At 47.6% G+C, this 24,679-nt stretch overlaps 1 protein-coding gene across 4 annotated transcripts in view; it reads left to right on the forward strand.

Annotated features, from left to right (window-relative positions):
* PRKAG2 (protein kinase AMP-activated non-catalytic subunit gamma 2) overlaps nt 1–24,679 on the forward strand; it is a 333,890-nt gene that overhangs the window by 150,429 nt on the left and 158,782 nt on the right. The window lies entirely within an intron of this gene.

The raw sequence follows: 24,679 nt of genomic DNA on the forward strand, positions 1-24,679 counted from the left end.
CTCTCTTCGGAAAGTGAAATAGCTTCTGTGCTGACTTCCACCTGACGAACAGCAGAAGCTATAATTCAGGAATGTTGGAATGACTTACCGGCATTGCTGAGCCACCGTTATTTTGTGCACGGTATGTTTTGTAGGAAAGCACAAGTCTGCTGAGAGAAGGGATAGAAACTCGCCACGCGCGGTGGGCAATATCACATGGAGTCAGTGGGAGAAGGTTGGAGTTCAGTGGGGCCAGTCGATTCACTGTGCCGAGCTCAGTTCTGGTTTCACTGTGCTACAGTTCAGCACTAACTGCACTGAAGCACTTGGTGTAAACCCAGCGTGAGAGCTGCATATGGATTTTGTATGGAGGTGCCTGTGTAAGTGTGTCAGCCTTCCGCCGTCTTTTATCAGTATATTCCGGCTGATTGTTTCAAGGTGTGTCCCCAACCTCTAAGTTCATCTGCTCTGATGTTAGTCTCTCTTTCAACAGTAGTATTCATTGTTTTCTTTCTGCGTGACTGAGGGAATGGGCCTGATTCTGCTCCCCACTGAATCGGGAGAGACACTCCTGGCTCGGCGAGGATACATTAGTGTGAGGCTTGTGTATGTGATGAGGCAGCGGGTTTGGGAGTTCGACAGTGGGGGAAAAGGTGGAGTCTAGCACAGGGAGAGATGCTGCTGCCGATCACACAGCAATAAGGTAGACTGAGACTATAGAGGCCCACAAAAAAGTGGGACTCTTCCTAAGCTGTCAAGGGACCCCCCTGGGCTCCCAGACAGGGAAGAGCGTGTGTGGTATGTGCTCTCTAAGTCTGGCATACGACGCTTTCAGGCAGTGCCTCCCGCTTTAGCCACGGTTAGCCTCAGTGAGATGAGGGTGCTCAGTCAGGTTCTGGGGGACACTCGCAGTCTTGCTCCAGCAGCAGGTGGCTGGCAGCAGGCCACCTGTTACATACAGGCTCACTCCAGCATCAGTGCTCCCTGTGATCCCAAGCAGCCAGCGTTAATCCTCCTGCACAGAAAATAATTCATCCTGCCGCAATAGCGGTTGCTATAAAAACCTTCCTGCCTTGGACTTGTGTTAGAGAGACAGCATAAGGGAGAAATGCAGAAAAGGATACATCTCCTGCTCCCTGCACTGCCTCCTTCCTGTCTAACTAAAATACATGGGAAGATTTCAGTGGCATGAAGAAGCTGAGTGCAAGCTATAAAACACCAACCGAGTCCTTACCAGCTTCCAATAATTGCTCTCATTAATCTTGCCATGTAGCCCACCCTGGTGGCACAAAGACAGAATTAGGAGCATATTTACTATGCAGAATTTCTATTATCGATATTTAAAACCCAGCCCCAGCTTGCTCACTATGTCTGAGTTTCCTCAGGAGCAAAGGGCTGCAGGTGCTTTCCCACAACCGGACCTTAGATCACAAGAGCAGGAAAACAACAAGACAGTGTGTATATTTTATTGCCTTCCTTGGATTAGTTTCTGTTCCGGTGATCCCAGCAGAAAATGTTCTCTTCCAAATGTGGGCTAATATTTACAAAGGCAAATTCTTTTTTTTCAGGCTGCCTTAATTTATTGCAATAAAATGTCAAAACAAAAGCTTTTCACAATTTGCTGAATTAATCTTCACTAAAAAAACCTGGTTGTATCTACAAGGCCTGTGTTGAATACCCCTGGAAAATCATTCAGCCCCAGCAACTCTAAAGGGAGACAAGAGGTCTCAGCAGATGTTGGGGTCAAGTATTTGTTACTCATCTTTGACTGCATTTGCAACAGATGCCTTTCGTGGCCCTTGAGGTCTGGTAGCGTGGGCCAGGCATTCTTTCCAGTTTCTTTGCTGTCAGAGAATGGATGGCAGCAGTCTGCTTCTGCACTTTTAAAGTGGTGGCATTGGTGAAAATGTGGGAAGGCTCTGGGTGAACTGGAGCCCATGCAGGGCTCACCTTGCTTACCATGGGGAACTCATTTTGTTTCTTGCTAGGATTGGTTCAGTCCCAGAAGCTTCTTTCCTCAATAGTGATGTAAAGGTACAGAAGAGGGAGAATCCTCAAGGCTTCCAGGATGCCATTTTCCATGCCAGGTGTCACTGGCCAAGTCTCATTCTGGTTTGCACCCCTGTTCCTCTGGTCTTCAACTGAGCCCAGAGTTCCTGGTGTTTCTTGGCCTCTTTCCACAAGTGGTCTAAGGAAGGGACAGTGTGACAGTAGTATCAATATTGGAGCCTTTCTGGGAGTGGCTCCGCCCTCCTGTAGTGGGCCAACCACCTGCTTACTCACCTGCCATGCCTTGATCTTATTTGATTAGAAGATGGTTGTAATTAGCGGGAAGCTGCCCATTTTTCCACACCCTGGTGACAGGGGGCGCTATCTTTGGCTCCTTTTCCTCCCCTACACCACAGCCCAAGCCTCGCAGATGGAGCTGACGTGGTTTAACCTGGGCGTTGTTGTTTTCTGGCCCTCCTCTTTACTCCCGGGGCTCCTTGCTGCCCCCTTCTCTCGCTCGCTCTGGGGCTCCCTGCTGCCCCCTCTTGCTCCAGGGCTCCTGGGCTGGGGCCAATGTGCCCCCTAACAGTGCTGTGCCCTCTCCGGCGCCAGGAGGCCCCACACTACCGTGGAGCTCCTATGAGACCTCCTCCACCCCTAATAGCCTCACCCAGTCCTCCGGTTAAAACAGTAAACATAAAACATAAAGCCCCTGGGCTACAACATAAAAACTAGACCATCCGGTCGAACAAAAATCTACTCCCTACTAGAGAGCAAGAGAGTGGGGGAAGAAGGGCTCCACCAACCTCAGCAGTGACCAGGGGGTGCTCTCATGGCCAGAGTCCTCCCCTCTGTCTGTCTGAGCTGAGTCCCTACTCCCACGGCTGCTGGAGAGGGACTGCCTTCCTGGCCTCCTGCCTGGGCTTAAGAAGGGATAAGCCCTGCCCCTTCCTGGTCAGCTGGTTTTACCAGTTGCCCTGGCAAGCAGCACCTGTGCAGCCCTGGTGACTGGTGACTGGCAGCTGAGCCTCCCCCTTTCTGCCACTAGAGGTCTCCCCAGAGCAGTCTCCGCTCTCAGGCGCAGGGCACCTGAGTGCGCTGCGACAGAGGGGCATAGTCATAGAAAAGTTGGGCTGGAAGAGACCTCCAGAAGTCGTCTAGTCCAGACCCCTACCTGAGGCAGGATCATCTCTTGCCAAACCATCTCATTCAGATCATAATCTAAACTCTTCATAAGACTACTGTCAGACCTGATGCAACATAAACCTAACCTCCTAACCTGCCACAGATAAAGCGGGGGTACCATGGCAGCCAACATCCTGCTTCTATAAAATGTTGTCAATATGTGCTCAGGGGGTCCCAGGCAGAGGTCCATGACCTTCACTACAGAGGAAGGCAAAAACCCTCACAGTCCATACCAGTTTGATCATGGGGTGAAATTCCTTTCTGACCCCAAGTATGGCCATCGGTCTGACCCTGAGCAGAGAGCAAGACTCTCTAGCCCGGAACCTCTGGCTTTGGAAGTCACTGACCCTAAAACAATGGGGCTCAGACCCTTGTTACAGGATCCATCTTCAGAGTTCCTAGGACTAACATAGTCTGAGGACTGATAGGTCCCAGCACTTGTACCCAGAGAGAAGTGTGCCTTGGGGCGAGGCCTGGTCTAGTGGATGGGTGTAAGGGACCTGGGACATAGGCAGTTAGGGTGGGTCACCTGGATAACAAGGGCAAGGTCCAAGAGCCAAGAAGCCAGTCAGAAGCCAAGGGGTTGAAGGGCTGGAGTCAGGAGCTGAGGAACCTGAGTTAGGAACTAAGGAGTTGAGGAGCTGGACTCAGGGGCTGAAGAGCCCAGAAGATGAGCCAGAAGCCAGGGCTGATCAGGGTATTCAGATCAAGCAAGAAACACAGCATGGCAGCCTTTTCCCAGACAGCTTGCTTCCGTCTGTTCTGGGCTTATAAAGGCATTTATGAGCAGGGCCCTTTCCTGTAGCCCTGCGGGATGACTTAGGCTAACTCCTGACTACCTGCACCTGGGGCTTGAGGCTGAGTCTTGGGCAGCTGGGCCCAGGTTCATTACAACAGGACTCCTCAGCTGCCCAGCTATGGGACCTTTACAGTCCCTTCGGGTGAGCATGCAATCCGCAGGGGTCTCCGCCAGAGCACAGTGCACTGGGCTTGGAGCAGGGAGAAGAGTAGTGGGACAGAGCAGTGAGAAGGAATGGGGATGAAGGTAGGGAGAGCTTTGAGTACAAGGTGGGGACACTGGGGCTTCAAGGCCACAAGATGGGAAGCTAGTGCAGGACTCAGGAAGCAGGAGAGAGGCCTAGAGCAGCAAGAAAGGGCTCTTGTGGGGAGTGGGGTTGTCTGAACTTTGCCTTGCTCCTGCATCACCTTGTCAAGGAAATTTATGACTGTCCTAGTTATTAGTTCTGGCAACAGCCTCGTGTGTTGTAAATAGCTCTGTTCTATGGCTTCCTCAAGGAGAAGATATCTTGTCTGAGAGGGTACGAATGTCCTTGCCCTTTAAAGGGCACCATCTGTTCAGTGAAGGATTGAACGACACAGGCGAAGGATGGGGTATTCCTGCCCTGTCCAGGCCAGAATCACCTCTGCTTTGAGGGCCTTTGCTGATACCTACACATCTGGGGAGCTCTATCACGCTCACTCACATTGATCAGCCTTACCTGGTTGTTAGTTTTGGGCCAAGGCTGCTGGAGTCTGGTCCTTGCCTCCCTGTCTGTGCTATTCCCTGCCTTAGTAAGCTTCAGCAGGTCTGGACTCAAACCTACCACAGACATGCCAGGTCCTGCACCTCTGGAAGGAGGAAGGACAGGGAACAGGGCTGCAACATGGGCAGCTTGCCAGAGGTCTGAACACTGCTCTTTGGGCCTGACTTTCCCCTGCCTTGTGCTGTGTTTGGTCTCACTTTCCATGGATGCAAATGGCTGTACAAAGTGGCAGGTGGTAAAGAATGCAGGCTGGTGGGCTACCCTAGGTACTCTTATAGGCAAAACTAGGGGTCTGATTCTGATACCGCAAATGCACTTGCACACGAGCTCACGGGCTCTGAGTGGCTTCCTTCAGATCCACCAGTGGCTGCCTTGAAGTCTGGTAACCTGCACAGAGTAGTCTCAAGGTGAGAGAGTCCTGTGTAGGCTTTATGCTTATGGGTGTCCCATGCAAATTCCCTTGCTTCTGATCTCCATGGAAATGAAGCACCATTGCCCAGGGTTTACAGCTGTCCTGTGCTTTGGAGTGCGAAGTAAATGTCTGTGTAAAGTCCCATGTTGTAGTTCCCCAACTTCATTTTGGGATGGTGGGTAGAGATGTGAACTCTGCCTACCAGAGGGGATGGTGATTCACAAGTCAGAGAGCAGTCATGGGCACAGCCCGAGACCAAGAACATTTGGCCTGTAGCATTTAGAAGTGCACCGATGGTGCAAATGTGAACCAAGGACCTAGTTCAGCCTTTTGCTGGCCAAATCCATGGCACTGGGCTCTGTTGCAGGAGGGGGGGCAATTGGGGCACCATGTTGGACTGGAATCTCCTGGTATACTTTAATGGGCTGGACTGCAGCTGGCTGGGCCCTTTCTCCAAAGCTGTCAGTGTTGGTGGAGAGCTTCCCATGCTGCCCATTCCTTCTAAAACTCTTGTTACCATTTCACACTGCCCTTCCCTGATGGAATTGCCAGGCAGTGTGGCAGTGGGCATGGGTCAAGGCCCAGGGTAGCACTGTATGAGCCTGTACAAGGGTTTGGTACCTGGTCTCTGCCCTTGTGGATAATGCCCTTGTGCATTAGATGCCCTTCGGTAGAATATTCGCTCCATTCGCTGTTCCTATAATTGCAAAGGGCAGCAACTGTGATGAAAACAGAACTCCTGGGGGAGCAAAGTGCACCTCCCAGTTGTGAGGTGCTCCGCATGCAGAGGAAAAGGACATAAAAGAGAACAGAAGAATGGAGTCCCATTGCTCTGGAAAGGCAGCCCCAGCCTTCAGCAGCAGAGACTAGAAGCACGTTAGTTCGTTAACGTTTTTCTCTTTGGTTTTCATGGTCTGCTGAGCTGACAGCAATTTCAGAAAACGTCCACCAGTGGCAGATCAATGCCAATTAATCTTGTATTACAGAGAACTCCGAGACCTGGAAGCGGTGAGGCTTCTCAGAGCCGGGCTGTCACTAGGACAGAAAGCAGTGATGAATTGCACCAAAATGTATGAAACCCCTTTCTTGCCATGTTTTGCTTCTCCCGACTCTCCTCCATGCTGTTCCCTGGAGCCCACCAGCAGTGGAAATGCTCTCACTTGAAGGTGCTTTGAATGTCAGGAAAAGCACTGTTCCTATGCAGCAGTAAAACAGATATTTTCTGTCGAGGAACCAAGACCTGATACTTACTTACCTACTGCTTACTGTATTTACCTGCATACCACACATGCGCCTTTCCCCCAAAAATCAGCTCCCAAACTAGGTTTGTACCTTAAGCAGGGAAGCTAATTTTTCCGGGCTGGAATAGAAGCAGGGCAGAATAGAGCAAGCAGACACAGTGGCGTGGCTGCCAAAATGGCAGCTGCTTCTCCCCAGGCCTAAAAAGAGTAGGGACAGAGTCTGGTGTTAACCCTCTCACAGCTGCTGGTGAGGCAATTGTCTTGCTTGAAGAGCCACTGAGCTGGCTGAGGGCGAGTGAGCTGCTGCAGGCAGTCTGTAGTATCTCGATGAGGCTTGTGGTGTGGACACAATGCTTTATTATTGACGGACTTGTATAAAGAACTATTTCCAGTAAAGAAGTAATGTTCTTGCTGCTGCCCTTGCAACGGTCTGGGGCTTAGCCTTGTTGCTGTTCAACCTCACCAGTGCCTGCTGCTTTACCCAGACTCTCTCCCGGGATGCCACGCTTCCTGGACACTGTGTCACATAGTCAGCCATGCCTGGAAATTTTCTTATATGGTAAAATTCAAATATGGGACTCCTCAGTTTTGTTGGGACTCTATACAGGAATAAAGAGCGATGGGGAAGACTCTTGTTTGTAGGCTTGACCCCCAGGTTCTGTATTTCATAAGCCTGCGCTCCTCATATACTGTACAATGCCTGAAGACTCAATCGTTCCTCCTGGCTGAGGCAGGGGGAGGCTTCCTCGAAGTGGGGTTCAGTGAAAGTCCCAGGTATTGGATGCCCACGCAACAGATCTGGCTTTCAGGTGCCAGGCTCTGATGACTGGTTACATGTCAGTAGTAGGGTTTGGTCTCCTGTAGGCAGGCACAGCACCACAAACATCTCCGTTTATAACTCCCATCAGCATCATCATTTTTTATAAAAACCCTGCATGTATACAAATGACGTAGCTCAGCACAGCAGGATGGGTGTTATTTGTGGAAGAAAGAGAAAATCTCAGCTCAGATCCTTTTGTCATTAGATCCAGAGGGAGTGTCAAATGCATAAAGATGGGGGAGAGAAGACTAGATTGATGGGAGAAAGGAAAGAGAGAATGAGGGCTTGAGGGAATAAGATGGAAAAAAGGTCTTGATGGGAAAGACACATGAGAGAGAGCGAGCAAAGTGACACATGCATACACACACACAGTTTTATTGAAGAAAGACAAAATTTGTAGGTCCCTCTTTGTCCTTTCATAGTAAAATGAAGTTTCCCAACATGGCTTGTGAGAGAAAAAAAAATTATTGTTTGTATGTCAGTGAACTTAGTGTTTCCAGTCAAGGAGCAGGGTCCGGTGTGTAGACCAGAAAGAGGTGCCTCACAATGTTAGCACTGTGGGCAAACATGATTCACAAGATAAAGTCAGAGATTTTAAATAGGACTCCATCGTGTCAAAAGTATTCTGCTGGGTTGTGGTCTTTCTGAGTTCTCTGCAACAGAAGACTTGCTCTATTATTTTTTTGTAGTCAAAAAAATGAGAGGACTAAGAACTAGCATTTTCTGACAGGTGCCTCAAAACTGAAGAGGTGTCCCAAGTCTGAAATATTTGAGAACCATTGCTGTAGGCACTATATGGCTATGTAAGGAAAATGAACAGTATGAAAAGCACTATTATTCCCATTTTACATACTGGGAGAGCTGATATTCCATAAGATTCAGTCACCCTTGCAATAAACAAACTATTCACCTACTCAAGAGTAATAAAATAATAAGTAGCTTTCTTCGTGGTATCATTGTGGTATTGATGAAAGATGGGCCATTAGGTTTTGTGCCGGTGCCAGTACTTTTCATCGCTCTCTTGTGAGCTCTAGGGAAGTGACTTTCTTAGTTCAGTGCAGTTTCTAAGTATAATTCGTCCTTCTCTCCTTGCCCTCCTTACATGCTAGGGGTATGGCAAATGGAGGCAAAAGACAGACTGGTTGGAGGGGGTTACCTTGATCATTGGATTGAGTCCCCTGTTCTTGCAGACACCCACATCATATAATCAAATATCTGGCTGTTTTTGCCTGAAGATATTCAAAGGTGCAAAGAAGATGAAGCAGAAATTACTTTATCATGGAATCACAGCTTGAAGAAGGCAGCCTGGGGTTTCAGCACACAGAAGGCCACTATTTGTGTTTCAAGAACCAAGTTTGATTTTAAATGAATGTTCAAGTTGATGGGCTCATCCTATTACTTTAGTTTAATGTTGAGCTCTTTTCTTCCCCTTTGTAATTTTCAAAGCCTCTCCCTTCTACATGGATAGCTGCTTGAGGAGCTATAATCTCTAACTCAGCGTCGTGTTTGCTATGAACGTATTTCACCAGCCCGTTGTTTACTTCTAAAACCTTCTTATGGATTCATATCACAAATAGTTTCACCAGCAGTTAGGAGCAAATTTAATATTTTTCCACAAACGGAGACATTTCAACAGCTTAAAATCCCACAGGTGAGTAGCATTTGTGTCAAGATACTTTATTTGATTACAAATCAGTGTATTTGGACCATCGCCTCCCTTTTAGCATTTCAGTAAACTGCCCCAGATCACTGTTTGAAGGACACAGTTATCGTTTTGTTGGATTACTTAACACTAGGGATTGTTTTTGAACTCAGCTACTTCTGTCAGTTTGCTTTCACTCTTCTTCCTGTTCAAATTTGAAAACAGGTCAAGGACTCCTAAGAAAGTCTGAGCTGTCAGATTCAACTGCTCCAAATTACCTCTGCCGTTTATTCTCACCACAGAGTTGCTTTCAAATATAAAGCCTTAAGTATTCATAGATGCAGCACGGGTCTGTGAGATATTGCCATGCTGCTGGCAGTCATGGCTTCTAAGCTTGAATTCTCGGTATAGAAAAAGGTCACAGAGCCTTAATTGGCTTGAGAGACATAGCCGAGCAGTGTATCATACAGCCACGTGCAGATTTTGCACTTCTTAAACTCAGTCCTTTTCCTACTGTCCTTCAGTTGATAAAGCTACTGGGATTGTAGCTTGAGGAGGGCACCAGGAAAGACTTAGAATTAGAGATACCCTATTGTTTCTTCAATAAATGTTCATCACGTCAGAAAACAGTTACCACCTATTGGCACAATCTCACACCGGTGATGAGAAACCTGTACGGCAGGGGTGTCAAACTTTGCCAGGAGACAGGTCTTTGATGTATAGGACAGGCAAGTCTTTCACACAAATTGTTGCCCCATACTCTATTCAGAATTGCTCCTGTGATATAGGAAGAGAGAATAATTAACAGCAGAGTGAGGTTTAAGCAGATAAGGTTCCTTGGGTAAATCCAATTGCTTTTATTAGACCCACTCAAATAGTTGGAAAAATTCTTCTTTGCAAGCTTTCAGGGGCAAACACCTTTCATCAGGCTGAGGAAGCGTCTGCAGATGGTCTGTGATTTTAAGCAGTGCAGACAAGGAAAGAGGGCAACGTTTTCAAATCTTGAATGAGATGAAAAGCCAGTTTGATGGAGAGACAGAGGAAGTTTGCTCAAGATAGTAGAGGCTTGACATAGGAAGGTTCTTGCTTTAATGATCAGACGCAATGATTGTGCCATCCTTGAGGATAAAAGTAGAAGCCAGTGGAAGGACTAGGTTGAAGACAGGAATTGAGAAAAAACGTAGGCTGTTTTGTTCATCTGAGGAAACATATCTGTGTGCAGTTGACCCCGAAGGGCTGGGCCAGTAATCAGGATGCACTTGGACATGAAAGTCTTCAGCCACATGCCTTTTCAAGGGCCATGTGCTGCGACGGGGGTGGCACCCACCCAAATGTTCTCCAGCCCCTCATGAATCCTCAGACGTCCAGCTGAGCTGGTTTTTCAGCTGCTTTTGAATCGGTGGACCAGGGTGAGCCATGAGGCAAGCTACAATCTGGCCCTCTATTTGTACAGAACGAAATAAGTAGCCCTGGATCAGCTGGATTTTATTGGGATAACAGCCTCCACTTAGATAAGGAAAGAGAGCATTTCATGCCGGCACTTAGCCTACAAGCTGCAATCCACATTAAAGGCTGCAGTCATGGATTAGGTGCGTCCTGCGGTCCTGGAGGTTTACTAATTCATCCCTTAGCTAAACAAAGTTTGGATGCCCCGAACCATTGTCCCCCTTAGGCTGGCATTCATTTACTAGCTTGAGGAACTGCAGTGGGACTTGGTTTGTATCAGTTAACTGTCTCTATAGCAACTCTGCACTTACACCCGTCTGTAGACTAAAAATAGATCACCTTGATCCCAGGGAAAGAAATCAAGGGAAATCAAAGGGGCCAGTGGTATGTGAAAACTGTGGAGTCAACTAGTGACTTGAAGATGGGGGAGGAAGCAGTTGCTAAATGGCTTCAAATACTAATATGCAATCTGTTATAAATAAGCTGCTATGTTAAATGAATAGCCGAGAGGAATCTATGATGTTGAAGCAGGAAACCCGCAGTGTTACTGACTTTGAAAACCTAGCAAATCACCTTTTATTGGAGAAAGATGTTCGCTATTATTGTTGAACGCAGGAGGGACATTCAGTGATCTGTGGGAGGCTGAATATGTTTGTTAAGAGACGGACAGACTCCTCGTTTACATAATCACATCTGCAACATGATCACTGGGGTAGTACCTCCCATGTGCTTTTCCCTAGCTTAAAGCAAATGATCAAAATGCCTGTTCAAGGATGGGATTTGCATTTGTATCAAACGGTACTTGTTATGGGTCTGATCCTGAAACGTGCTGAGCCTTTGTAGCAAGGTGTCACGAGTTCCTGTTGAAGTTAGTAATGGGTTTTGAAGATGCTCTGTCTTGCAGATTAGGGCCCTGTCTGGTGGAAGGGAAATCCAAATGACACCCAATACTATTTTTTACAACAGTTGCTTAAGTAACACAGAGTACATCAAAGACCTGTCTCCCGACAAAGCTTTTCTGCACAGGATTTTTTAGTTTAAATGCCATTATTCTAGGGATTTGCTTTTCTGTGGGTATGACAGTATCTGGAAACAGCACTGCTTGAGTCTGCTAATGGCAGAGTGCATGGCAGAAGCCAAGCCCATTTCTGATGTTCGGGGCATTCATTCATTGAATATGAACGCAGCTGAATCAGTCTAGTGCCTGAAGGTACTCTGCTGCTGGTGGGTCACTGCATGTGTGAGGACAAAGTAGCACAGAGTAAAACTTACTCTGTAAGATGCCACACTGCCCTGCCTTCCTCCTTCCAGTAGTTATTGAGCTGCAACTAACTGAGTGTCTCTGCCCTTTTGAAACGTCGGCCCTTTTTGAAAGTGCTCAAATACACGTGTCCACACCCTTTCATGAATAGATGAGATACCCAGATAAGAGGAGATCCTAGACAATGTGCATCTCCTACCCTCATAAAAGGGTTAATTTCCCTTTGGGAGGCTACTGGAGTTGGTATTATGGATTCAGAATATTAGTCAATGAGAATTTGTTCTGATAGAGTGAGATTTTTTTTCATATGGACTTTCTTGGGCTTGCAGTTTGCAGGAGCATTTGATATCATGAGTCTGTTTGTGTCCTGGACTGCTCTCTTATGTCTGTGACTCCCAATGACTGCTCTATGGGAGTGACTATGACTGCTCTATGGGAGTGACTATGACTGCTCTACTATGACCCCCTCTACCAGTTACAGGTATTGTGCAATGAACTGGTCAACTGCAATTACCTTAAGGCCAGCTACATGTACAAAATAGTTATCACATGATAAAATGCTACAACCAACTATAAAGTTAAACCTGGAAAATGTGCTAACTTTATAGCTGGTTGCTGTCAAGCTCTAATTTGCATGTATAGCAAGAACTCCCCTGCGCCTGGGAGCCCTGTCAGCCAACAGGGCTTCCAGCCACAGGGGTGCACCATGCTCAACATGAAACTCCCGGGGGATTACAGCGGCCACAGTCTCCAAGACTCGGAGGTGTGTGAAACCCCCCAGCCCACATGTGCAGCCAGGGCCAAGAGTCCTGCTACTGGTGGGGCTTTCAGTCCTGGCTGTGCCACATGCATACCGTCAGGTGTGGCATGCTGCCCCCATAGCGGTGGGAACCTGCTTCTTACTGATTCAGGGGAAGCTCAGGGTTGGGCTCCCCCTACACTGGCAATAAGGCGCGATTGGATCTAATGCGTGATCCTATAGTTGTCTTGTACCGTGCATGTGTGGCATGGCAGGAGGTGTGATTAGGTGGGTCATGCATTAGACTCCAATTGCATCTTTACCTTCATATGTAGAGGGGGCCTGTCATACCTGCGTAGTGTTTGCACTTACTATATTGTTATAGTTTTATTTGGTGCCCATTTCTAGAGCCTAAGATGTGATTATTATCCTTCATGTACATGTAATTCTTAGCCTGCCATGAGTATATCTGCTTGTTGAGCATTAACAGTGAAACAGCATAAGAGGAGACTATTTCCTCGGTTTTCATGGTTTTTCATCTTTTAAGACGGGGATCAGTAACCTAAGGCCCGTAAACTGGATTCAGCCCAGGGAGCCACTGGATCCAATCTGTAGAACTGGGATTTTGGCTGTTTGGTGTGGGCATTGCATGCCCTGTGGCTGGGTGGCAGGGAGCTTTCCCATGCCATGCCACTGTCAGCTGCCATGTGGGACCTGCACTGGGCCATTCCAGCCTGCTGCTGCAAAATGTTGCTGACAATTGTTTCCAGACATGGCAGGCTTGAATGCAGTTGGTGGTATAAAAACTTAGGTCTAGATGTTCGGCTGCTGACAGCCATACCCCCACTGACTTTAGTCAAGCCATCCCACTTCAATACCAGGCAGGAATCTGAGTCGTCTTGAATTCTCCATTGGGTCGTTCTTTATTAACAACTGTGGAAGAAAAGTGTTAGAAATCCTGAAGACAAAGTGTAATGTGAGCTGTGTCAGGTCTGTCATTGCAGAGGAAATGTGAACCTTGGATAGAATAAAACTGTGACTCACTGCAGTGGTCCAGCAGTAAAAATCCCCCGGCTTTACAGCAGGAAAGAAATTGGCCCAGTACAACTGCCATTTTGTGTGGAAGGAGCTTGGCACACCCAGCCACTCCCAGAAGGAAAAGTCAAGTCAGAGCAGCTGGCTCTTGCTCAGCCTATGCCATCATTAAAAGCCCTTGTGCTTTTATATCACTGTACCTTATAGTGGTGTAGGTTTGCATTAGTGGAGCTGATACTGATACATAATCGAAAGGGAAGAATTCCCATAAGCACAGGAGCGGCTGCCAGCAAATCTTTTAAGGCCAGTGTTAGTGGTCTGATGGCTGCTTTATCCTTTACAGCTTCAGGCTTCACACTTAGAAAAACAGAGTGGGCCGCCAGCCCCAAAGTCTGATCCATCATCCAGCAGGGCAGAGCACAGGGTCCACCCACACTGTTCTGCTCTCGGGATTTATTAATAGCTGTGAAGTTCTCCCACTTCATTGGACGGCAGGGCCTCAGCCTGGGAACACCCACCTCCTCCACCCCTGGAGAAGCTGGTTCTTTTGCTGACCTGTAATACAACTCTTCCTCTGATCTCTGGAGACAAAGCAAGTGGCAGCTCCGATGCTGACAGGTTGGTTTGTTTACCTCGTTTCCTAGGTGGAGACCAGAGCTTTCTCCATCTCAGCCAGGGCCTGTGCTGCAGCCTTTCTTATACCAGCAGTGGGGAGGCTGGGGCTGGGAGACTGACTGACTGGGTTGTGACAAGTCTGGCAAATTAAGCTTAAACATTTGAATTTCTTTTTTTAATTGTAACTGGTCAGGAATTGTGCCAAGGGGCCAGTTCATCAAGTCCTATGTAAGATCTGACATGAAAAACAAAGCACAGTGCTGAGACCCATACAAGAAATTCCTGTAACATGCATAGTGGAGGGGCGGGGGGAGGTAGGAGCTGGGCTACAGGATATGAAAACTTTCAAGGGAAGTGGTGCTGGCTTGTACTCTGGGGGTCTTTAAGAAGAGGCTTGATGGCTACCTGGCTGGAGTCATTTGAGCCCAGTTTTTCTCCTGCCCTGGCAGGGTATTGGACTTGAAGATCTACAAGGTTCCTTCTGACCCAACTTGTATGATTCTATGAAAAACCATGCTACAAATATATGTGTGCACCATACTTCTTCAGGGATGAATGCAGAGGAATTTGGCACACACTGGGATAGGTTTGTAGAATCGTGGAGAAGTCAGGCTGGAAGGGACCTCTGGTGGTCATCTAGTCCAACCTCCTGCCTGAGGCTGGATCAGCCCTATCTAAACGAACCCAAGCAAATCCTTATCTAACCTATTACTAGAACTACACAAGCAACCCTCCATCACACAACCGCAAAGCACAGTGCCATAACCTGCCCTAGGTAAAGGAGGGGTGCAGTGGTGGTCAATGTTCTGCTGGTGCAAAGGTGGTTAAATTTGGTTGGAGAGATCCAAGGAAGAGGACCACACCCCTTGTTACAGAGGACTGCAAACCCCCCACTGCCCATGCCAATCTGATCATGGGGTAAAATTCCTTCCTGACCCCAAATACAGCAATTGGTATGACCCTTTATTCCCTGCAACAACCAGCAAAGCCCAGAAACATGGGAAATGCCCATAGTAAAGCACAGGCATAGTTACTAATAGATTAGCCCTGACCAGTGCTTATCCAACCTCTTCTTGAACACCTCCAGTGATGGAGCTTCCCTAGGCTGCCTGCTCCACTGCCCCACTGTTCTAACAGTCTTATAGCATGGTCCACTTCTGGTTTATCCACAGAACAACCCAGGCAACTCCCACGCGACTTGGCCAGGCTGCTGGACTGCCATGCAGCGTCGACAAGCCCCAACTCAGGACCTGTGGTAGAAGTCTGGCTACACAGCTCAGTGCAGGATAATTTCACCCCTCGTCCTGCGTGGGTTGTGCAGCTTCTGCTGCACTTCGTGCTGCTATGGCTTGACTGCTCTTAGTATCCAACTAGGTTAGCAAAAAGGTGTGCAACAGGGCAGTGCTTGCTGTGCCTGAAGTGTAGAAACACCCTACCCTTCAGGAGAGAAGGGGATTAAATGAGCAGAAGATTCACAGCTGTGAACCTCCTGAGTTCTGATCCTAGCTCTGTCGTTGCCTTGTCATGTGACCTGACATGTCATGGCTGCCAGGTGTTAAACTCTGATGTCACATTTAGGCATGTGAGGAAGCAGCCTGACTTTCAGGGTTCCTGAAAGTGCTCTGCAGCTTTCCCTGAAATCAGTGCTTTGGAAAGTTAAGTCATATGTTCAGGTGTCTAAATGCAGGTGTGGGGGCCTAGCTTTAGGCGTGCATGAAACTCTTAGCATAGGCCCTCTAGCGTGTCTGCAGTTGAGCATCCTCATGCAGGTCTCCCTAGCATTTTGTGAGCCTTAGGTAATGCTAATAATGCTTTGTTTCTATAAGCTGCTTGTCCAGCTGTAGATCCCAAAGCATTTTAGGAAGGTGGTGTAATGAGATCTGCCTCTGAAGGCAGCTGTGGCACCGTGTAGTGTCCACACTAAGTGTCTTCTCTCCCCTCCAGCCTTTTGGGTAGCACCATATCCTCACCTGCCACATCTTTAATGGAAAATAAAGGTGTAAGCTTGAGAGGCTGCCACAGTCCACCAGAGCGGTTCCTTTTTCTGCCTGGCTCAGTGCTTGCTCGCCCTTGGGCTCAGTTTGTGGGACTCGCTCACAGTGGAATCACATACTTATTACCCTCAGCAAACCTTCTCAACTCTCTAACTCTCTCTTCTTTCTCACAGTGCCTTCCTCAGGCGCCACTATGGCTTTGTAGGGCCACAACCTTCAATACCTTCCTCAGGGCAGTCCTCCATGGCCTACTTCCCATACAGCCATGTCCATGCCTTGTGGGGCAAACAGTGGCATCAGCAAACATGGAACATAAATCACCTAGCTTGTGTGTGAGACTGTGTCTGTAGTGTTTCCTTCTCCCCAGGCTCTGCAGAGCTCCTTCTCTGAGCCCAGGAGCATCTGGGCCTTTGTTCTTCCCTGTCAGGGTCTCTGATCAAGGATCCCTGGCTGGGCCAAACACCTAAACTACCACATCAGCCCCTGATCTCTGGCCAGTGCAACTGCCCTGGTTCTCTGCAGCCAGACTGGTTGCATTAAGTGCCACTTACCCTTGTATGCACACCTGTAGCCTCAGGTTGCAGGTATACATTGGCACAGCTTCAGTCTTTTCCAGCAAGCTTCAAGTCCGCAGCTCTGCCTGGTTCTCCTGACTTCTGACCCTGGCTTTGGCTTTCCTGGTCCTGCTTTTGTATTCTCCCTGTAACTTTGCACCAGTTCTTTGAATCCTGGCTCCTTACCTTGCCTTATATCTTGGACAGCATCTTGTGGATCCCCCCTCTCTCAGCTCCCCTGGAACTAGGTCCAGTGCTTCCTGCACTGCTGACCCAGGCCCCTACCTGACAGACAGGTAACCTGTCCCCTCTCAAGGGCTATCCACAGGCCTGGCCACCTACATCCCAGCTAAACCCCCACATTCCCAGTTACCTAATCTGGTGGTCCTCCTAGTAGGCTACAGGTCTCTTAATTGGCCACATCGTCAGTGTCCTTTGTTCTGCTGCAGTCATTACTTAATGAGCTGCCTGCTCTGTGTCATGTATCTGTCACTTTCTAATTCTGCTGCTTGGCCTTAAGTCTCAGTAACAGGAGTTGGGACCACTGTTACAGGTGGGTATTGATGATCTTTTACAGATGAAAAAAACTTAAACACAGAAAGATTAAGTGCTATATAGTCATGGAGGTGGCACTTGAGTGCAGGCCTTATTTTCAGCCATTAGCTCACACAATATTATTATTATTCACTTTTAAGACTGTCCAGTGAAATTGGTTTGAATATCCACCAGCTGTCTGCAGATATCTGTATCAATGCCCAGCTGGGCTTGATTCCCCTTTCTGAATTATATAGACAAATGTCATGGAGAATAGCTTCTCGGTATATATTATTAACTGGTTTCATTGTAGTGATTTCCAGCCCTTGTGCTCTTCCAGTATCTGACCTGACTAAGCAGGACAAGGCCACATCTGGTGCCGCTCTGCAGCCTGACCAGGAGAGGATGCATCAAGAGCAGGACAGCTTCCAAAGTTGTTGCCCATATCAGAGCAGCGTAAGCAGGAGTCTCCTTGTGGCCACCCGGGGTACCTTGCCTTTTCTAAGAGAAATGTGCCGGGCCACTGAAGTGCAGCTATCTCATACATTGATTAGAAGGCACGGGTAAGCGTGCAGGGCCATGGCATTTATTTAAGGAGGAAAGCATTCCCTGGCTGGTTGGTGGAATTAGGAGGGAGGTTTAGGAGTTGCAAGGGGAACTATGACATAATTCATTATGGAAGGGATTGAAAAGATACAGAAGTGGATCGGATCAGAATTGGGGCTTCATTTATTTGAATGGTTTAGCTTGGAGGCTAGGAAAAATTTGTTGAGAGAGGGCAGAGAGGAAACTGCAGACACAGGGGCCTACCGTATAAGAAAATAGCAGTGGAAGTGGAGTGCTTCCTTAGCCCTGTGTCTGAGTATCTTATCAGTTTCTGTACGTGTCAGCAGCACATCCATAATAAGAAAGTGCTGTGTGGCATTGTGCAAACTGGAATTAGAGATGCGATAATCAGTCAAACTGTTGGAGATAATGTAAAGACTCTATGGCATATGCTTGCATTCCTTTAGCCGGGGCAGAACCCTTATATGTTCAGACAAGTCACATTTGTGTGTCTACATTCTAACATTATTGCATTCACTCCAGGGTGCTTCTGTTGGATCTGAACCGTCACATCCCATGGAGCACAGCAGTGGTTCCTAACCCCAAATAGGTGTCCCTGAGTTTGTCCATCATTGTGATATATTCAGTGCTGTGTGTTGCCAGTCATACGGGGACTGGTATTGTAGCCTCCTCTCCCCTTCTCCCTTCCAGGTCAATCTCCTGTGCTGTCGCACTGGGCACCAGTGCTGCACGGTCCCACCTTCCATTGTTTGGTGTATCCTCCAGTCTCAAAGCACGTGTCCCCCAGCCAAGACAAAGGTGGATGCCCCAGACTTGGAATTCTAAAACACGGCTTTTGTTCTCCTCCTGCTGGCTACATACTCCCCTGTCTGTAGTCTCCTGGTTTGTAAAGCACTGCTTATACTTTGCTGCCTCACAGGGATGCTGTGAAATTAAATCACGCTTGCAAAGTACTTTGAGATCCTCAGATGGTACTAAAGTGGAAAGCATTTGTTGATTCCTTGCTCAAATTTCATAGATTTCGTAGACATGAGGGCTGGAAGGGACCCTGGAAGATCATCGAGTCCAGCCCCCTGCCACAGGGACAGGAATTCAGCTGGAGTCAAAGGATTCCAGCAAGATAAACATCCAAATGTCTCTTGAAGGAGTCCAGAGTAGGTGCTTGCACCACCTCTGGCGGCAGTCTGTTCCAGGCCTTGGGGGCTCAGACAGTAAAGAAGTTCTTCCTTATGTCCAGCCTGAAACAGCTTTGGAGGAGTTTGTGACTGTTTGACCTTGTCATCCCTTGGGGTGTTCCCCCAGATCCTGATGCACAACCCTTATATACTTATAGGCAGCCACCAGGTCCCCCCTGAGCCTGCGCTTTTCCAGGCTGAAGAGTCCCATAGCTCTCAGCCTCTCATCATAAGGCCTTTCTCCTGCTGTCCAATCATGCGTGTGGCTCTCCTCTGGACACTCTCAAGCTTTTCCACATTCTTTTTAAATTCCAGAGCCCAGAATTGGATGCAGTACTCCAGCTGCAGCCTCACCAAGGCTGAGTACAGTGGGGGGATGACATCCTGGGATTTGCTAGACAAGCATCCATGGATGCAAGCCAGAGTTTTGCTCACTTTACCAGCTGCAACATCACCTTGGTGGCTTATATTCATCTTGTGGTCAATCATGATCCCCAAGTCCCTTTTAGCTGTGGCGCTAGCAAGCGTAGTGCTGCCGAGCCTATAAGCATGCTGTGGGTTTTTCTTCTCAGTGTGGAGTACCTTGCATTTTTTGGTGTTGAAAGCCATCAGGTTTTCATCTGCCCATTTTCTGAGCCTGTCAAGGTCAGCCTGGACCACCATCCTGTCCTCGGGTGTGGACGCTCTACCCCAAAGTTTAGTGTCATTGGCGAACTTGGCCAGCCCGCTTCTGATCCCAATGTCCACATCATTGATGAAGTTGTTAAAAAGTATAGGTTCAAGAATGGAGCTTTGGGGGACCCCACTGGTCATGGCTCACCATGATGATTGACTTCCGTCAACTACCTTTCTCTGGGTCCGACCTCGGAGCCAATTCCCCAGCCAGCGGACTGTGATGTAGCTGAGGCTGCAGTTGGCCAGTTTTCCTATAAGATGATCACGGGATACAAGATTGAAAGCTTTTTAAAAATCAAGATATGACATCAATCTCTTCTCCCTTGTCCACCTAGTCATAGAAGGAGATGAGATTGGTCAGGCAAGACCTACCCGTAACAAACCCATGCTGGCTATCCCTCAGGATGTTGCCATCAACCAGTTTGTCCAGAATGGTCTCTGATAATTTTTTCCAAGATCTTCCCTGGGATAGAGGTCAGGCTGATGGTCCTGTAGTTCCCCAGATCTACTTTCCTCTCTTTCTTGAAGATGGGCACCACATTGTCCTTCTTCCGGTCTTCGGGCACTTCACCTGAGCACCAGGAGTTCTTGAAGATCCGTGCCAGCGGCAGAGCTATGATGCCTGCCAGCTCCTTAAGTACCCTGGGGTGTAAACTGCCTGGGTCTGCTGACTTGAAGGTGTCCAGCTTCTCAAGGTGTTCCTTCACATGGTCTACATTGATGAAGGATAACAATTCTCCCTCACCCTGGCCATCCCGTACCATATTGAGCAAGGCCATCCCTTGGAACTGGTGAAAAACTGACACAAAATACCCATTAAGCAGGTTTTACATGTAATATATAATGTATTGGCGACTTCTGCTTGTCATCTCGTTTGTCTACCTCAAGCCAAGCTTTGTGGTGCTGGTCTGGTTTCTTCTGGATTCCTGTCTGCCTGTAAATTGATTGTAGTAGTGCTGCAATGATTTTTGTAGCCGTTATGGTCCGGGGAATATGTGAGGAGTAAGACTGTATGTGATGTTCAGCTTAGGCTGTATCTGCTTCTTTTTAAGACCTCAGGACCTCTTTCTCAGACCTGTGTGTGGCTGGCTGTAGGAATGGATAAACATGTCATCCACCCTGGCCATGTGCACTGTAGCATGCCCATGTGTGTGCAGTTGGCCTTCTTGCACAGAACAGTACAAATTCTTCATATTGAAACTTCTCAGCCTTGACCAGGGATGAGATAAATATCATAGGCCACAAGATAAGCAGTTGAGACAGTAACGAGCATTTAAACCTCATGATGTTTTGTTCTCCTCCTGCTGGCTACAGGAGGAGCTGAAAACGGCAAACTGGTCAGAAGCTAGGAAGGACAGCTAATGATCTGGATGTGGATGTTTCAGGGCCAACAGCATGTGTGTGCATGGAGCAAACAGCTGCGCTGGGCCTCACAGCCCTGGTACCGATTCCACGGTGGTGGCTACATGCGTGCCTCTGGGCGCACAGCTGGGAAGGGGTCTGGGGCAGCCCTGGTCTCTTCCCTACTGTCCATCCCAAGGTGCATGGGCAGCTGCCGCCACCATGAAGCCGGGTTGGGGAACTCAGTGCAGCAGTTTGCAGCCTTCCGGCTGTCTGCCACAGCCAGCCCTGTCTCCTTTGATGAAATTGTAGCTTCAAAAGGTGGCTTCTGGGAAGAAGCTGGGGAAATGCCTGTTCTGTGGGGAGCTGGAGTGGGCCTGGTTGTGACTTGGCACCCCAGGGGCTGCTTCCCTGTTGTTCCTGAAGGAGCACCTTGTGCTTGGGTCTGGAGATGGACTGACCGGTGCAGCACAGTGACAGTGTGCCTGGGCCTAGAGAAAGGGCAAACCTGAAAAACAAAATACGTTTCCTTCTGCATGGGTGTTAATCCTTACATGCCAGGCAAAGCCCAGCCTTTATTAGTGTTGGGATACTAAAATCCCCAAGACCCTACAGCCAGGATGGATAAAAATTGGCGTTTGGGTTTTTTAAAATAAAATAATCAGATTTTTTTATTCAAATAGTTTTTTTATTTAATTGTGTGTTGGGGTTTTTTTGTTAAGATACTTTAAAAAAAACAACCCTATGTAAAGATGGTTTTAATGGAAGGTATGTTAGAGCTCAAATATATCATCATGGAATAAGGATTATAACTTCTAATTATATACTATTTGAGACCATATATTCATGTAACCTTTTTAGAAAAGTTTTATAAATAGGTCACAACAGGCCATGGATTATATTAGAGGACCGTTCCTCTGGGGTTCCCAGAGGCTCCTCTGTTGATTAGTAAAAAGTAAAGAAAAGCAGTCTTACCCCCCCCAACAAACAGAATCCCCTTCCCCCCTTCTCAACCAACAGAGCCCCTGCACCACCCTCCCTACCCATCAACAATAAAAACTCCACTTAAAAGTAGGAAACTATATACGAGGGGAAACTATTTACAATATTTTGGGTCTTCAAACCCAGAGTGGGGGATCATGGGGCAGAGAGGACTAGGAGGCAGGTGCCCAGCACCCCAACCCCTGGATGTTTCCTGGGTCTGGGTTCAGGCCAGCTCCCTAGTGGCAGGGGAGACCCAGCACTAAAGTTAGTGCTGGGTCATGTTTACATGTGTGTTAACACACATTAACTAATGACGCCTAATTCTGATATTTGCAGGTATCAAATTTAGGCACAATTAGCCTACATTACGAACACACCTGTCCATAATGTGCATTACCTTAGGCTAATGTGCATTAATGTGTCTTGTGTAGACACACCCTTAGTTTCAATTATCAAATTGTGGATTTGTCTCCAGCAATAACATCCTTGTTAATAGCAGTATATGAAGATGAGAAATAACAGACCTGATTACCTACCCATTGGCCCTGTTATCTCTCTGCAAGTTTGTGTACACAGAGTCAAGCCTTTACCTCTCTCTAAAAGTGCAAAGTTTCAAGAAATTAAACGAATACAGGATTGTTGGGGGTACAGTAGATCTGGGCAAGGAGGAGGAGTCTGGAGATAAATGCAAGGAGGGAGGGGCAGTAGAAACAAAAGAGAGAGATTTTGAGCAGATTATCTAGAAGTCTTGAGGGATAAGTTTCTGAGTACAGTGCAGCCTCTCCATTGATTTGAGATCTACTGAGGGAATGGTATGTTAGAAAGGAAAACGTGTCATGGCAGCAGGCTTGTCAGGCTGTAAGAGAGACTCTGTTTGGGAATATTTCAATGAAGGTTATCTCAAACAACAAGAATGCACTTTTTGTAGAAAACTGATTAAATCAAGGCTTTGTGACCAGTGATTTCAATTGTGATTAAACCATAATTTAAATTGATTTGATTAAAATCAAATCCACTCTGCTGCAGCCCAGCCTTGCTCCTTCTGTTGGGCTTGGCAGGATCATTTGCCTTGAAAGGGATTTCACTGAGTTGTCCAGCCCATCCCGTGGCAATGTGGGAAAAGGGATTTCATCCTGCTGGAACCATCCCTGACAGATGGGTATAAAGCCTAGCCTTGAAACAGCAGGTTTGGCCTTAAGAAGCTCCTTGGATCAGCAGGAGGTGGCAGGTGGTGGTGGTGCCAGTATCCAGAGATGACACAGTTGCACAACAAAGTGGAAAAAAGTGCTAGCATTTCACTTTTAAAGGGACACCCCAGACTCGCAAGCAAACTTGCCAGTTAAAACACATGTTAAAATAGTTTCAGATTCTGTATCTGCCCCAAATCCTCCTGATAATTTATTTTAGGGATACAGGTTTTCGCCATGTTGGTCTACAGGCAAAAATATTCAGAACTTTTGGTAGAGGTAATATCTTTTATTAGACCAACTAAATTTGCGTCTTATAGTTATAAGCCTCCACTTATTTGCAAAAAAAAATTCTTTATCTGCAAGCTTTCAGGCACACTCACAGAGCCCCTGCTTCTAGTGCTGCTGTGCCTGCGCCCCCCTGCCCCCTTTCTTGAATAACTTGCCCCCCCACCCCAACTGGGCAGCTTGTCCCAGCCCCAATCCCTCCCTCCCCCACACCTCTTTCCTTCCCCAATCCCAAGCGATTTACCAGCTTGAGGCAGCTGTCAGATGCCTGTTTAGTCTATGGCCAAATCTCCGAATTGGCCAAATCTTTTCCAAAGCTTTTCCGAATTGATTCGGGTGCTTCGAATCTATTTGGAGCTTTTACTTGATCTCCCGATTCAATTCTGACTTGGTCCCTGAATCAGGCCAAATCTCCTCCAGATCAAGTCAGCTACCGGAGCTTCACCCAGACCTACTGGGCAAGATGTTGTCACAGGTACAAGCATTTAATCCCACATCGTTGGCTTGGCTCTAACCTCCTGGAGCATCTGGCAGGGTTTGGAAGAAGAGCTGCTAGTGTCTTGTGGGCAGGCAGCCCTCCCTCTCTGGAATAATTCCAGGGACTCCAGGTCCTCTTCCACATCCATGGGAGGGAATAGTGGGAACCCACACTGCAACTGGCTGCATATCACATTGCTGATGCAGTCACTAAGGGCAAGAATTTAGTTGGGTGCATAGATTTCAAGGGCCAGATGATATTCCACCTATTGGACACCTGAGTGAAATTCTAAAACACCTGGCTTGACTTGCGGAAAAATTGTTAATGCAAAAGATGGGTGGGTCCTCCTCTTCCTCTTCACTTCTTTGTGCCTCAGTCTTATGGGTCTGATAATGGTGTGTTACAAAAGTAGATGGATTAATGGATTTTCAGGAGTTGAACAGGGTGGAGGACAATCACATTTAGGTGCCTAAGTCTAGTTAGATACTTCATAGGTGGAATAAACCTGGCCCTAAGAGTCTATGGAGTGAGCCTTCAGAAAGTTTGTCTTGTCTGGACTTAACCAGCGCAAGAGGGAATCCCAAAAGAACTAGGCCAAGGGACGTTTCCTGGAAAGGAGGATTACATGGCAAAGGAAATCTTAATCGGATATCCAGAAGTTGTGGGAACGGGAAAGGAGGATGGAGAGTGTGGGTGTTTGTTTTCCTTCCATTTTTTTAAAATTTCATGCTAGCTGTAGAAAGTGATTTGCTTGCTTTGGCTCACCGTGTAGTCTGTGAAATCCTTAGCGTTTCCTTCAGCACATCAGCCAGCAATGACATCCTTCACTCCAGCTCTCCAGCTCTGGAAACAGGTGTTTTCCAAGTTGCCTGGAGGTTTCACTTACCAGGATATACCCGAGGAGCAGTTCTGTTGAAGCAGTGGAGGTACGCAGATGTAGAAAAGCATAAGCCCCACAATTGTTGAGGACCAGGGCTCTGCACGCTGCAAGCTG

The sequence above is a fragment of the Crocodylus siamensis genome, chromosome 5, assembly GCF_052110815.1.
Source record: "Crocodylus siamensis isolate JL-2025a chromosome 5, ASM5211081v1, whole genome shotgun sequence".
Lineage (NCBI taxonomy): Eukaryota > Metazoa > Chordata > Crocodylia > Crocodylidae > Crocodylus > Crocodylus siamensis.